Here is an 11,835-nt window from a genome sequence, read left to right on the forward strand (position 1 = left end):
AAAAACATACTAAATTGCTATCATTGTACACTAATCCGCACATAACTTCCAGATGAATCACACACCTGTCATTGGAATATTGGTGTACATTTACCTCATGTGTATGCACTAATTTTATCTTACAGGCTTTCGTTATGCAGCTGCAGAGTCTGAAGGTGTGCCCCGTGCAGAAGTGATCGATGAAGATCTGACAGAAGGCCAACAATAAAAATCACAATGTCATGGAGGCAGTGGACAGCAGTTGTGTTGGACAAATGGAGGTTGAGGTACCAGCTGCAAATGTGGACAGTGGTGATCGGACAGACAGCATCACGGAAGCTATAGGGCAGACGAATTATTGTGTGTGCAATGAACAGGGCAGAGCAGAAATAAACACAACACTGCTTGATAAGATTATTAAGGTTTGCTGTGTTTTGGTGACTATGTGCCCCAGTGTGGTTGTCAAACCCAACGTCACGCCGCAGTGCCTTGTGGGATTGCGGTGCCATGTCAGTAGGCCAGAAAGCAAAACAAGCGCACAGTGTTGGAGTGTTGAAATCGGGACTGCCAGAACCATGCTCAAAATCAGCGCAAAAGACAAAGGGCTGTATCGCGACCGATTGCGCCAAGACGTCAAGAAGCGGTGCTTTGAAAAAATTGCGTGCACCGGTAATGTGGACCCGTATGAAATAAGGAAGTGGAGTGGAAACCCAGACGACCTACCGCCGTTGTCCTATCCCGATATCTTCGCATACCTTGTCTGTGGAGTCAGCGCATACACAGCAAACCAGTTTAAGAATTATAAATCCCTGGAGGCCCACATCCAATTCACAAAAGGCCGGGTGCAAGATTTGTCCATCTTTAAGCCTCCACGCTTAAAAATGTTGTCGTTAAGACAAAGGTAAGTCGGTTTGAACTTGATAACTTTCTAAACAACTTCCTTGTTACAGTTTTTGATTTGCACGTACAGCCAACCCATCTATATTAGCCTTGGTTAATTACAGACCTTTTATTAAAAGTGGCTTTTGTGTGTTTCAGGTACTGCACTCACAACGACTGAATGAAACTGCATTACAGCCATGGGTCATTGTGAGCACCAATGGGAGGGTTGAGGCTGCTCACTGCACATGCATGGCCGGAGTTGCAGAGACCTGCACCCATGTCGCTGCTCTTTTGTTTAAAGTCGAGTCTACAGTGCGTATCAGAGGCACCAGAACTGTAACAGACGAGCCTGCATATTGGGTATTGCCCGGAAATATGACCAAGATACAGCCGGAGGTTGCACATAACATTGACTTCTCCTCAGCAGCTGCCCAAAAACTTGGTCTTGATGAAATCATAAACACACCCTCTGCATCGAGAGGCAAAAGGAGGCGATCGCAAAAAAGGCAGATTCCTATTGCAACGCTGGAGGATTTTTCAGCATTACTGGATACACTGCAGGACCACAGCAAAGCAGTGAGTTTGTGTGGAATAGAAAACTATTACACCAACTACACTACACAGTCACCCACATTGAAGAAATTGAAGCACAGACTAGATCGCAGCACATGACCCCTGCATGGTTTCGCTGGCGTGCAGGGAGAATCACAGCTTCGGCTATGCATGCTGTTTTGCTACAAGTTTGGACACTCCAGCCCATAGTGTTGTGAATTGTGTGTGTTACCCAGAAAGGACCTACAACGAGATAATGGCATCGCATCACCACAATCTGCAGGTTCGGTTATGTGGTTTCTGTGTGAACACCAATTTTCCGGAAGTCGGAGCATCTCCAGACGGACTCACAATATGTGACTGTTGTGGTAAGGGGTGTCTGGAGATAAAGTGTCCTTTTAAACAATGAACGGACAGCATTAAGGAGGCATTGGCTGCACAGGACAAAGACTTTTGCTTGGAGGTAGCTGCTAATGGTCTTCAGTTGAAGCGGGTGCACCCATACTACTGTCAGGTACAAACACAAATCTTTGTTACCGGCGGCAACCACTGTGACCTCGTTGTGTGGACACAGAGAGACCTTGCTGTGATACGCATCTTCGGATTTCTGGGAACCGCATTTAAAGCAAGCACAAGACTTCTTTCTTAAAGTGTGCCTTCCTGAACTTGTTTGGAAATACTTCTCCAAACAACGTGCTGCTCCAAATAACCTGTAATGTTTCATTTTTTGGTTCAAGATTGATGCCAGCTGTGTGTTGCCATGTAAATAGTTTGCATTTCATTTTTATGTACTTGCTAAGTACATGTGAACAGATCAAGAATGAAAAACAAACAAATAAATATACTATTCTTTTCTGTTTTATTGAAACTACTTCACACAAAGTACAATTATTTACAATGAACTACACATGCAACACAACAGCTTTATGAATACTCAACAAGAGCAAGTTTCATTTGGCCCTGGTTTGACAACCACACTGGGGCACATATTCACCAAACATCGCACATTAATCCTAATTATTAAATCTTACACAGCAAGTGGCACAATCTTATAATATATAATCTTATAACGACATAGGTTAGACTTCAGTGTAGTTCAAAGTATCTGTGCGCGCGTGTGTGTGTGTGTGTGTGTGTGTGTGTGTGTGTGTGTGTGTGTGTGTGTGTGTGTGTGATTATATCGTATGATATTTTATCGTGATGCGTTCAGGATCTCTGTTACAATGTTACTGTTTTGGTTGTGCTGCATGATAGACGTTGAGTGTGTATTGGGGAAGGTTAGTTACCGGAGAGTAAATTATTCAGGAGAACTCTCCCCTTACATTAACTGCCCTGTTACTGTACCACCTTAATAAACCTCGGTGAAGCAAAATGTCTTGTGCTTAAGACTCTACGTGAAAGTTAAAATATATATGTTCAGTGCACATAGATATATAGTGTATATAGTTACATAGTTATACATATCATACAAAAATCCACCACACAGCCACCTCTACTTTTTTCGGTATACCGAAAAAAGTAAATTGAGTGGTTGCTACATTTAAAAAGTCTACCTTGTAATTTGAACACAAAAATTTCATGTTTCTATCTTGAACATAATTAAATCATGTAGGATCTGTATGGAATTCAACAACTTAATTTGTTCTTGTTGAGATGACATGATACAATCTAGTAAGAGTGCTTAGTTGCTGGAATCGTGAAATTCACAAGATCGCACAAGATTTCAAACTGCAGGAAAATCACTGAAGTTATAAGGCGGACAGCTACACACACACCACATGTATGCTATCGCTATTGGTCGCTATTGCATGGTGGTTAGTGCTGTTGCCTCACAGCAAGAAGGTCCTGGGTTTACATGCACAATCTGGCTAGTTTGCAGTGTGTTCTCTCTGGGTATTCTGGTTTCCTGTTATAGTTAAAAGTCATTCAGGTGTTAGAGTTAAGTTAATTTGTGATTCTAAATTATCTGTGAATGTAAGTGCAAATGATTGTTTGTCTCTATGTGATAGACTGGTGAGCTGTCCAGGGTGTACCCTGCCTCTTACCCCATCACTTCAGGTTTATACACCAGCCCCCCTGCAATCCGGATAGAGAAAGGAGGATGGTAGTCATCATTCAGTTCTTATGTTAACCAGACTCTAGACTTTAGCATTTAAGTGACCAAGTAGTATTGGGGTAAAAGTTATTGAATAGTGTTGAAATAAAATGACAAAATTGCGAAGGATTAAAATATTCCAAAAGCTCACCTTACTTCATCTAAACATGTTTCAATCGCGTTTTATCAACACAAAATGCACAGGTTTATTGAATATAAAAAAGTTGTGTTGATTTAACTCAGTTGTTTAAGTTTCTGCCAAAGCAAAATAATTATGTGCAACCAATGTCCACTATTGAATGAAGTAAATCCAACATGGCCTGTTTTTTTAGTGTGGGGTTTTAAGGTTTAGTAAAGTTTGTTTGTTTGGGTTTTTAGTCTTTAACTCCACAACAATAGCAACCAACATAGCAAGCAGGTCTGGCCTGGATCTGGTATCAAGCTGGCACTGCTGGCTGCCTTCTGGCATTTTAAGACGTATGCCATCCAGATATGGGGCAGGCCTGGCATAGATGGCACTGTCTATATGATGGGATGCCATATCTGGCTCGATTGTGGTTTGGTTTATGTGGCCCAGGCTCATAGAAAACAGGTCCCGCCCGGATCTGGCATCAAGCTGGCATTTTCTGACTGGCCGGTGTCTATTTTAGTTAGAAGACACAAATGCCATGTTGCAATACTACACTGCTATGGTAGCCAACCTCTAGTCTGCATGTCAAGAGTATGAAGTTAGGAAGCACTCGATTTAGAGAAAGTGTGTGATTGGGTGAATGTAGCATGTTGTATAGAGCACTTTGAGCAATCTGCAACTGGCCCATGGCTGCACAAATCTTACACATGGCCCTCATACCACAAAGAATGGTGGCCCAGATCAGTTTTGCCAGAGGTAATCCACACCAGCACAGCACCACCTGTGTGTCTGCAACTGGCCTTGTTCTGGCCCATGTGTGGGCCACAAAAGGGTCGTCATTCTTTGCGGTATGTGGGCCAGATCCGGGCCATACCAATTTTGCTATGTGGGAAAGCTCTACAGCACTATTTTCATATATCTCTTCGTGTCTTAATCATTTTCTTCCAAATATACCTTTTCTATCATGTCCAGTCAACTGAATTCACCACAGGCAAACATACACACACCTGAACATTTTCCAGATTGGGAAAAAAATTTTTTGCGTGCAGTCAGACCCAGCTATTTATAAACTATTTTAGTGATCCTGCCGTAAGGTTTGTCTTGTTTGTTTCTCAATGCATACAAATTGTGTTGCAGTAGAAATACTGTCAAATCCTGCTCTCTTCTGGTTAAAACTAAAACTGCCAGGAGCCACTTCTCTAGCTTTCACTGTGCAGGAGAAAAAAACAAAACAAAGATTGAAGCCCTGTTTAGTCATACTTTCTTCATTCTGGGGCACTATTAAAATTGTATTAAAATCTCTATATTATTCCTCAGTTTTACAATTTTACAGATACATTAGCAAAATATTTAAAAATTGTTGACATGACTGTAAGACTTGCAGTGCAGAAGTATAATTTTAAACGCCGCTACAAAACTATTATGCCATTATATAGATAAGTTATACAAAATAGTACACACACCCATCATCTTCTTGTTGTTTTCACACGTCCTGATGTCTGATGTTATCATGATGCACGAACAGACCTATGAACAATACTGGTAATGCTGGAGCTAAATGTTTACTCAAGTTTATACCACAGCTTCTAAAGGTTTTGATGATCAGTCGCCAAAACAACACTGATGACCACACAGGAAACATCACACAAGTTTAGTGTTTGTAATCTATATGGAGAACAATGCTTTATTCTACAATACGTTTGTACTAAAAATACTGGAGCGACGTTTCTGGACACCAGCTGTATTTGTTAATTTTACAAAGAGTCGGCCAGACGGTTTGAATAGAAAAGATAAAACATTTCAGTTTCAACTCTTCTGTAACAGAAGACTGGCAGTGACCCATTGTTTGTCAGTGGTGCTAGTTTCAGTAGAAACCTAAACTGGAAACCAGACTGAGGAAGTCGCCATGAGTGACGAAACTCTTCCCCCTGTGAAAACGCAACGTCCAGATGAACAGAATCTACTTCATCTGAAAAAAACAACAACTTTTGTTCACTCCCTGAACTACAAGTCCAAGCAATATCAGATACTACACAACAATTTCTGATGAATTTGACATTACTGACATTTACAGCAACCTCTTTCATTTAGAATCACTCTAAAGACCCACATTTACGCCTCACCCTATTAAAGTGTAAATACTCCATAATTAAGTCTTGATGCATGCTCAATCATCCAGGTAAGTAAATCCATATTTTTTTTTCTGACCAGTAAAGGTTTTATTTTAAGTAATAAAACCTTATTGATATTAATACATTTTATATATTGATACAAATGTAACAGTCTGGCATTAACTTACAACAGATCGACAGCATAAAATAAACAATAAATTAAAAGCTAAAAACTAGTGTTGAAATCAGTGAATTTGGATGCCGCTGTAACAGGTTTGGTGGGTGTAAGCTTAAAAAAACATAAACAGGTTAGAGATCAGCTGTTGGAAAGTAAGTGTAAGTACCTGGGCCAGCTTTTATGACCTTACAGGTGAACTATGTCAACTCACAGCACTCCCATATGAACTCATTGTGTTTTGAGACTAAACCATGGGAGGGCACCGCAGTGTTTGTTTTTCTTATTATTGTGTGGAAGTTTTTCTAATGACAGTGGTGTAGCATATACCTCACATACACCTCCCGCCTTTTACTGGAAAAGGAGTTTTGTAAAGAAGAACATTTGAAAGTAAGGTTAAACTGTGATATGTATTATTGTAGGGTCTACCTTACAGTATAATGTGCCTTGAGACGACTGTTGCTGTGATTTGTATAAATAAAATTGAATTCAAAAATTGAAAAACATTTTTACCTTTTATAGTTTCTAGCAGTTAGAAAAGTGCTTTAAACTAAAGTCATGAAGTCAGTAAAAAGAATAAAAGAAAAAAGAGAGGCACTTGTTAAACATTTCAGTAAAAAAAAAACAGTTTGTCTTTTATTTGATTTTGTGTGCATCTCATTACAAACACTAATGTTTACCACTGTTAAAATCATTCATTGCTTTTTTAATAGGGTCACAAAACCAGTCATCACCATGACTTTCTTCTTGTGATTTCTTTTTGGTATTTTTTTTCAATATCTAATTAACACATTTATTCATACTTGAACTGTGTCAGATCTGTAATGATATAGCTCGTGAGTTTGATTGTATGTGTTTTTGCATTCTTGTGAATATCTGAGTGATTGTTTCCACTCAGGGCTTTTATCTGGTTCCTGATGTTTGGGTTCTTTTTGATGTCCTTGTGTTTTGCCTGTGTGTGTTTTGTCTTTCTGATCTATCTCTTTTGTTTGACTTCCTGTCTTCCTCATTCACTTCTTGTAAAACCTCAGCTTTCCCTGAATTCCTCCTTTCCTGTAGCTACTGTGTATTCTTGGATTCTGTGATTTTTTTCACTGTGGACCTTCTGCTATCCATGACAGATGAAAATGCTCAGACATATAAAACCACCCATCCACCCCATTGTGTGTTATTGTAATAAACAGATTTTCTGCTCAGTTTGTACACTTCCAATATGATAGTCACAGTGTGCTCTGCACAAGTGTTCATGCATTCATTTGATTTTCATATTCCAACTAGTTTCATAACTTTAAGTTTAACATTTTATTTGTCAGTCTTTAACACATTTGTGTAACACACAAAAGACTCCCAGTTCAACACCAAGAGAAGGCACACTCTTCTGTGAGGGTTGTATCTCTAATGGCATCCAGTATAAAAGTCTGTGTACGCCCCTTGCAAATAAAGGAGCGACGAGAGACGTTTATGGAGCATGAGCTTCCTCCAAGTTAACGCAGATGTTATCAGTAATACCTAAAGTATAGATAAGTAATTTCATAAATAATTTTTGATGGAGTGTGGACGTCATAAAACTCACTATATTAAAGACTTTTTCAAAACCAAGCATGCAGTCATTGTGCTTCAACATTCAAATACCACATAATGAATTCACTGAAGTACAAATACAGCGAGCCATTGATAACAAGAAAGATTTGACACTATTAGCAGATTCATTTACTCACTGTTTAGTGCTTAAACATGTTCATGTTTGACATTTTGTCTCATGTAATGAGGTGTTTGATTAAAGAGGGGCAAAACAGCAGGAAACCAATAATATTCATTTATACTGCTAAGCTAACTTAGTATGATTTTTTCTGGGAAATTCTTCATAGCAATGACTCTTGCTTTACTCTTCTGCTACAGATGTAAGTCAACATATTCATCATTGCTTTGCTTCAGGAGCACCTTAAAGCGATGCTCTCACCAGGCTCTTTGACAATTATAGAGCTTTCTGTAATACAAGACACAAAATATCTGATTAGAAACCCATCATAGACATCTGTAGTAACAATGTAGTACCATTTATTAACTGTTTTTACTACCAGCATACTTAGGGAAAATCAAAATAAATAAATGGACTTCCCTGAACTGGAATAAACACAGTGGCATCCTGTCTGCAGCAGCGACATCATAAATTTTGCATCTCTCAGTCTGTATATGCAATCAGATCGGCGGCCGCAAGCAGCGCTTCCTGCATATTTGAGGTGCACAGATGATGTTTACATTCTGTGAGATAAAATCACTGAATTTCATCATTTACTTGTTTAGATAATGAAACCTTTAGCTTGTAAAGCTAAAATGAAATGACTCAGATGTGTCAACCAATTTAAAGCAAAAACAAAAAAAGAAAAATGAGTACAATACAATTTTAAAAAGTGCCATCATCGTACATCCTCCAGCTTAATTTATGAGCAAAAACAAATCTAGATGTAAAAGAAACTTTTGCAACAACTGCAATCTTGTAGATCTATCCCTCCAATTGTTGACACACCTGTTCAGTTGGCGTGCCAAGGCAGAAGAAGGTGAATCTGATATTAATAAAAAAGTAACTGCCTTTTAATGCTCTCATTGTTTACTCTGAAGATTAATGGAACTAAGCCATATTTGTGGGACAATGAGAATAGCCACAGGCATCTTCCCTCATCTCTATCTTCTTGCTGTCATGAAACAACATGCGATCAACAACGTTTATTGCATATGTGTTTGTAAGAGATTGCAGACTGAAAAACTTGGGGAGAGCGGCCAATTTGCGGGGTGAAAAGTTTACTGTTTTGCTCAGATTTCAGAAACACAAATGGTTCATTTCTCTGTTTACATACACTCAGCAAACAACTGAAATTTTCACATACTGTTGTGCATTGCTGCGAGTAATCTGCCTGGTTGTCAGTTTATGATAATCCATAGGTAGAAGAATGCCTGTGTCCCTGTGATGCATTATGAGAATCCTAAATACCCAGTAATGATGCAATACCTGCTGTTGTAAACACACACTTGAAAGAAAAAATAAACTTGTTGGGGCAGCGGTGATAGACTCAAGTCTCAACTTGATGAGATCATTTGTGCAACAACAATGATTGCAAAACCTTGTGTGACAGTTTAAGTTTCCACTGTTTTTCCATGTGAAGAAATCTAGAAATCTCTGTGAGAGTGGAGGGAATACAGATATGTCAATACTGATCTTCCTTCTCAATACCTATTAAGCCATCAAACCCATACCCATCAAAAGAATTAATTATATAGTCAAGTTTAGCCAACATCCTGCTTTCCACAGGTCATCCTAAGTATAGAGTTAAAGAATTCAGAGAAGATAAATAATCGTAATTATGTTGTCACTGTGCATACAGACACTTTACACAAATAAACGCAGCTGAGCCTGACATTTACAAGTGAGCTCTAAACAACAGCTCAGATTGGTTCCTTCTTTGGCTATGTGTGGAGCCTGCCAGTGATGTCGCCGATCTATGAAAGGGCCCAGCCTGCTACCACATGAAAGGCTGTAGGTCATGAGAAGATGAGGAATTGTGCCGCTCCAGCTGGCACTGCACCTTGCCCCACCTCTCTGCCTGCATCTGAGCTACAACAACACTTTACAATGAAAACATTTTTTGTGGTTTTAGGGTGCGGGATGTTTTAGTGTCTTATAAGGACAAAGCATCTTTCAACACACTAAAAGTTCCATTAAAACACAAGAGAATGTAAAGTGCTGCTTGTGTGTGATAATGCACCAGTGTTTATGTGGCAATTTTATTTATACTTATAGTCAATGACCTGCAATTTGTGAGCTATGTCAGCTATGTGAGCCACTATTTTATGCATATGTGATATTGTCACACATATACACATACTAGTTTGAAATAGAGAGCACTGTACCTCACTGAAAATGGAAAGTAACCATCACAACACAACTTAACTAAAAGTTTTATTATATCATATATTTATATGGAAAATTAAGCAGCCTGGTATTTTAATGTTTTGTTTGGTTATAATGATAATACTGTGTTTAATGGAACTGTGATTTCTACTTGATTTCTACTTCTAACTGCTCTACTTCTCATTTTCTGTGTCTGTTAACGTAATAACCTCCTGCCTCATTTCCTCCTTTCACCATCTTTCATAAGTACCAGAGTGCTGCTTCCGGAGGAGTGTTGAAACAGTAATGAGGGAAAGCACAGAGAGTTTCCCCCACGAAAAGCATTTTTGGCATTTGTCCACTTGGAAAAAGAAATAAACTTTTTTCCCCTAAACATTAATGATAATGCTGATGAAACATAAATATCCCCTGGATACTTGTTTCTTCAATTACATGGTGAAGCGGGTACTCCACTGGTGAGGGCATCCTGGCTACTTCATTTACACTGCTGTAAAAAGTGAATTGGATGGGCCACCAACTGTACCTGTGCTGCTGGGCATGTCTTCAGAATCACTAGTGGATAATCCACCATGCATATAATCAGCTTTAAGGATACTAAGGTCTGAATCACTGTAATTGTTATTTTTATTTTGTAAGTTATAAATTAACCTGGCTGATGGGAGTATTTTGGGGGGGGTTTGTTTGGTTGATTGGTTTTCCTTGAAGTCAGGCGCACAATTGCTTCATGCTGCATTATAAAGACTGGGAACATTCCTGCAGACATAACCGTGGGACTTTTTGATCTATTAGAAGCAAACTCAAGATGGCACGAACCACCAGGAAGTAAAAGGATTAACCTCTGATAGCAAGAGTTAGCAAAAAGGAGATGTCTGGATCAAGTCAAAGTCAAGTCAAAGTCAAAAAGACTTTATTTATCCCCAAGGGGCAATTAAGATAGATGACACCTTGCCAACCATAAAATGCACAACATGAGGAAAGTGTGTGTGTGTGTGTGTGTGTGTGTGTGTGTGTGTGTGTGTGTGTGTGTGTGTGTGTGTGTGTGTGTGTGTAAACACACACACACACACACACACACCTGCTGCTCTCTGGCAGGTAGCTCCATGCCCTCCTGGGTTTTAAATGCACCTTAGAACACACATGCATCAACACTACAATGAGCGGGTGGAGGGAGGTTTGGAGTCTTCTCTCACCCCCGTTCTCTGCGACCTGCTGGAGCGGGGGGGCTAGGAGGAGGAGTTGGCCGTCCGACTGCGGTCTGGAGTGTGGGGCCTCCCTGCTGCTGCGGAGTCGGGGCGGTCTGCCTCCCCCCACCGCAGGGAAAAGGGTAACACCACCTGGGTCTGGGTGCAGTTCCCCCCTCCCTCCAGGGGCAAGGGTACCTAGACCCGGGGCTTAGAGTACGCTTGGGGAGTGTGATCGTGTGTACAGCATCCAATCCATTATTATTATTATTATTACAGCGTCTCTTTATGTCTGTCTCCACGTTGGTTGAGTGTGGAGTAAGTGTATATGAGAGCATGAGGGTGGGAATGGATGTTTGTATCTGTGTGTGCCTGTATGTCTGTGTCTATATGTCAGGTTGGGTGTCAGGCGCCACCTCTCTGGGGACATCTTAGGCCCTCCAAGGTATGGAGGCCTATCTCCCCCTACCACCACTTCCCCTGCCAGTGGCGGACTCCCTCAGACGTCGGTGCGTTGGTGGTTCTTTGTGTCCGGGGGTGGGCGTCCAGGTACACACCGGCTCACTCCTTGGCGGCCGCTTATCAGGGCCTGGAGCCTGGGGCTTGCTCGGGCCACTTCGGAGGTGGGGTGCCCCCGGCCTCTCGGCCTGGAGCTCGGTCACTCAGGCACGGCTGGCTGCCGGCGGAGCTCACGGGCGCGTCACTGCAACTCCCCCTGGCTTCTGCTCCGCGGCTGCTGAGTGAGCCCTCATCTGGGACTCTCCTCAGCTCTTTCTGGGACAGTGGCACGGCTGCCCCTCTGTTGGTCTTCCTTGGTCTCTTG

Source organism: Diplotaxodon limnothrissa, linkage group LG6, assembly GCF_057381915.1.
Source record: "Diplotaxodon limnothrissa isolate DT_005_m linkage group LG6, D_limnothrissa_male_GT1.1, whole genome shotgun sequence".
Lineage (NCBI taxonomy): Eukaryota > Metazoa > Chordata > Actinopteri > Cichliformes > Cichlidae > Diplotaxodon > Diplotaxodon limnothrissa.